This window comes from Nycticebus coucang, chromosome 13 (assembly GCF_027406575.1).
Source record: "Nycticebus coucang isolate mNycCou1 chromosome 13, mNycCou1.pri, whole genome shotgun sequence".
NCBI lineage: Eukaryota > Metazoa > Chordata > Mammalia > Primates > Lorisidae > Nycticebus > Nycticebus coucang.
The window spans coordinates 49054890-49059848 of record NC_069792.1 but is presented as its reverse complement, the minus strand read 5'-3'; the positions used below and the strand labels follow the sequence as shown (position 1 = coordinate 49059848).

The 4959-nt window shown below is 39.5% G+C and overlaps 1 pseudogene; it reads left to right on the top strand.

The window, feature by feature from the left end:
• The first annotated feature begins 2700 nt into the window (after nt 1-2700).
• Nucleotides 2701-4390, top strand: LOC128563379 (dnaJ homolog subfamily B member 14-like; annotated as a pseudogene).
• The last annotated feature ends 569 nt before the right edge of the window (nt 4391-4959 follow it).

Below are 4959 nucleotides of genomic sequence, written 5' to 3'. Positions count from 1 at the left end.
TATTTTACCTTTTATATTTAGCTCTACGATCCAACTTAGGTTTTTTTTTGTGTGTGTTCAATACAATGTTAGAAACAGATGTTGTTTTTTTCCCTACAGATGTTCAAATATTTTACTTTTTTTTCCTCCACTGCATTGTCATGAAAGTTTTATCATTAAATCAACACATTGAGTGGAGAGGGGACTGAATTCTGAAGTCCTGTTCTGTTAGTCCACACCGCTTTAATTCATACTACACTGTTTGAATTAATATCACACTACATTAAATGAAAATCTTTAAGTATTCAAATCTGGTAGTATGTTTACCATCTCACTCTCTTCCTTCACTTTCCACAAAATAACTCTGCTTTTCCCCTCAAAGATTTGAGCTTTTGATTGGGTTTCATTGACTCCATAGTTCAATCCAGTAATAAATGACATTGTAACAATTTTCAGTATGTTTGCCTAATTTATAAATACCCTATATCTCTCCATTCTTTAGAGTCTTAAATTTCTCTCTGCATTTTTCCTTTTTTGGTTTTCATTATGAAAAATCTTCATATTTTTTGTTAGATCTTACCTGAATGTGTGATGTTTTATGCTACTTTTATTTCTTTTATTTCATTTTTAAAGTGTTTATAATTGATAACTAGAAATACAATTTTTAACTATTCTACATATAGACAAGTTTTTCGGATTCACTTAATTACTGTACTTTCCTTGCAGATTCCTCAGGGTACACAATTATGTCCTTTGTGATTAATAACACCTTCAATTATTTTTTTTCCTTTTTCAATATTAATACCTCTAACTTATTTTTCTTTTTATTTAATGTTGAGGATTCATTGAGTTTACAAGAAACCAGTTTACACTGATTGCATTTGTTAGGTAAAGTCCATTTCACTACCTTCTCTTGCCCCCAAAAGGTGTGGCACACACCAAGACCCCAGCTGCCTTCCTCCTTTGCTCTTTCTGCTTTTCCTTTCCCCCACCTATAACTCATTTTTCATGCCTTCTGAAAGTGTGAAGAAAAAAGTTCAAATTGAAGTGGTGTTTCTGTTTCTGACCTCAGGAAGAAAGTGTTCAATGTTTTACCATTAAGAATGAATTAGCTGAAGGATTTTTGAGGATACTCTTTATCAGATTAAGAAAGTTTCTTTTTATTTTCTAATTTGCTGAGCATTTTGTCATGAATGATTAATTTTATCAAGTGTCTTTTCTACCTCCATTGAGATAATTAGATTTTCTCCTTAATTTTGCCAATGTGGTAAATTGATTTTCTTTTTTTTCTTTTTATTAAATCATAGCTGTATACATTAATGTGATTATGGGGCACCATACCCTGGTTTCATAGACCATTTGACACATTTTCATCACACTGTTTAACATAGCCTTCCTGGCATTTTCTTAGTTATTGTGCTAAGACATTTACATTCCACATTTACTAAGTTTCACATATACCTTCGTAAGATGCACCGCAGGTGTAATCCCACCAATCGATGGATTTTCTAAAACACACTAATTCCCAGAAAAGAACCCACATTGGTCACCAAATTCCGGTTCTGTTAGTTATTCTTGTGTTACAACTACCCCACTGTCTCTGGCCTACAGACATGGACACCATGGAAGTTTTCAAGGATAATCATAAATTCTTTCTTGATGTGTTGACTGCAGGGTGCTTTGCTCAGGCTCTCCTAGGCTGTGGGTTATAGTTAAAGGGGAGTGGAGAATATGCACATAAGTTATTACAATATTTCCATTTCTCCTTGGTCTCCTTTGGTCACAGAATACAAGAGGGGTTCTAATACTTTGAACTCATTTACAGGGGCCACCATTGAATCCAGGTTTCAATGAGCAGGTCTAACTGACTATTGTTGTTTATCCAGACTCTGGGCGAGTACACCCATGTAAACAAATTTGTACTGATGGTCTCATGTTTTATCCCTCTTCATTTTACAACTTTTATAATCTTTTCTTCTTTAGCCTTGAGACTTTCAGGAGATTGGCTACAAGCTCTAGCCCTGCCTGGCTACAGCTATGAGGAATTAAGTCATGGACGATTACAATGTGCCTTTCATGGGGAACTTCTTTATTTTGGGTGAAAAGACCAACGTCTACTTATCTGACCTGTAACCAGTATGACTCTCATAGGAAACTTATTTATATTCACAGAGGCCCTTGTGGCTCTGCCTTGTGTTAAGTTTATTCCTGTCAAGAAAACGACTTTCCCAAAATATGCAAGAATAACTTTTACATTTTTTCCTTCCAACACTGTTGATTGACTTTGCAGAAATAAAGTTTGAAAATAAGAAAAAGAAAAGATAATTTACACTCTCTAGGAGAGCCTTATCCTGGATAAAAGTTAGGGCAGGGCTCTCCCCAGCCCTGCCCTGGTGAGTCCTGCCCAGAGGTCTGGGGCCCAGGCTCCACCGAAGTCCTCCCGTGACCTGCAGCTAGGCCACCTCCGCCAGCCCCAGCACGGGTCGCTGCAGAGGGACCGCCGGGTGGGCTCCTACACCGGCTCAGGATCGCGGCCCGGGGTGGGAGGGAAGCGGCTGACTTGGGGAGGGGATGCCGCCCTGAGGAGGTGGAGCCACCCCGTGGTACCCTGTGCTACTCCTCGCTTGCCACCGCACGCCCCATCTGGCCACCTTTCCTCTCTGCGGGGACGGCTTCTGCAGCTCGTAGCATTACCAGAGGAATTGGAAGAAGCTGCAGGCCATGGAGGGGAAGCGGGATGAGGCGGAGAAATGTGTCCAGATCTCCTTGGAGGCACGGAACAGTTGGCACGGCGAGAAGGCCCCGCGCTTCTTGCAGAAGCGGAGAAGCTCCACCCACTGCCCTCAGGCCTGCGCACTATTGGAAATAATTATGAAAAATGGAAGCACAGCGGAAATAGCGCTCCTTGCCAAAAACCATCAGGAGGTGATGATCAAAGCAAACCTAATTGTACAAAAGACACCACATCTGGTAGTGGTGAAGGTGGAAAAGGCTATAGCAAAGACAAAATAGATGGAGTTCTCAGCATAAACAAATGGAAAAAGTACTATGAAGTACTTGGAGTTATGAAAGATGCTGGTGATGAAGATTTGAAAAAAGCTTATAGAAAGCTTGCTTTGAATTTTCATCCAGACAAAAACCATACACCTGGAGCAACAGATGCTATTAAAAAGATTGGAAACGCTTATGCTGTTTTAAGTAATCCAGAACAACGAAAACAATACGAACTCACAGGCAATGAAGAACAAGCTTAGAATCACCAAAACAATGAGAGATTTAATTTCCATAGAGGTTGTCAAGCTGATAGAACTCCAGAGACTTAATATATTTTTTTTGCTGGTGGATTTCCTTCAGGTAGTGTACATTCATTTTCAAATGGACAGGCTGGTTACAGCCATTAACAACATCAATATCAACACAGTGGCCATGAAAGAGAGGAAGAAAGAAGAGATGGAGGTTTTTCTATGTTTATCCAGCTGATGCCCATTATTGTATTGATCCTCATGTCATTATTAAGCCAATTGATGGTCTCTAATCCTCATTATTCCTTATATCCCAGATCTGGATCAGGGCCAACCATTAAAATGTAGACAGAAAATTGGGGTGTTGTTTATTATGTCAACAAGTACTTCAAAAATGAATATAAAAGAATGTTATTACAGAAGGTACACCATGGGATATTATGCTCCCTTAAAAAAAGATGGAGACTTTACCTTTTCATGTTCACATGAATGGAGCTGGAACACATTCTTCTTAGCAAAGTATCTCAAGAATGGAAGTAAAAGTATCCAATTGCTCAAGTATCCATGTACTCATTCCTACTATGAAACTAATTTATAGCTTTCATATGAAACCTATAATCCAATTATAGCCTAAGAATATGGGGAAAGGGGAAAAGGGAAAGGCAGCAGAGGAAAGGGTGAAGGATGGGTAGAGGGAGGGTAATTGGTCGGACCACACCTAAGATCCATCTTATAAGGTAAATGTGAAACTTACTAAATGTAGAACATAAATGTGTTTACACAATAATTAAGAAAATGCCAGGAAGGCTATGTTAAACAGTGTGATGAAAATATATAAATTGTATATAAAACCAGCGCATTGTACCCCCGATTTCATTAATGCACCCAGCTATGATTTAATAATAATAAAAAAAAACTATTGATACATTTCCTTTAAGTTAGAGAACAGATAGCAATGGAGACATGGCATAAAAGTAAAGAACATGGCAAATAAATTTAAAAGATCAAAAATAAAATTGTTAAGATAAAAAAAGGTAGAAAAGAGTGTAGTAGAAGATTATGTGACTAATATTTGAAATAATTGATAGAAAGAAAGACAACAAAAAACAAGTATGCAGTATGCAGCAAAAGTGTACCGTGATGGGGGGGGGGACAAGATGGCAGACTGAAGCCAGCTTTCCACAGAGGCTCCTGTCCAGAAGGAGAGTTAAGGGACAAAAATTTAGTGAGTATCCTGGTGGATTTGAGCTGCACCAAGAGAGAAGGTTGAAGAACACACACCAACACCACTGAGGCAAGCTGTGATCACAAGGATGCAAACAAAAGGTACAAAATCCATCACCAAGCAGATGGGAGTACCCTCCCCCATGAGACCGGCTCAAGAGCCCAACAATTAAACAAACAGGCAGAAATTAAAGGCACTCCCACTACACTCCATGGCAGAGACCTTCTAAGAACTGGACCTACCTCCCCTACTAGGGTGCCATGGCGTTCTCCTCCCAGGCATAAAACTGTATAAAACTTTAAATATCTGGGAGGCAGAGAAAGATCGCGGCCGAGTAACAGCTTCCTTGCATCTGGGCATCGTGAGTCTGGGGAAATAGGACTCCAGGTATCTCTGGCTGGTGGGATCTGCCCATCATCACCCCTGTGAGGATACAGGGAGTCAGTGAGAGACTTCTGGACCACAAGAAAAGGACTAAAACAGTGGAAAACCAGCAAGTGGTCATGTGTGTTC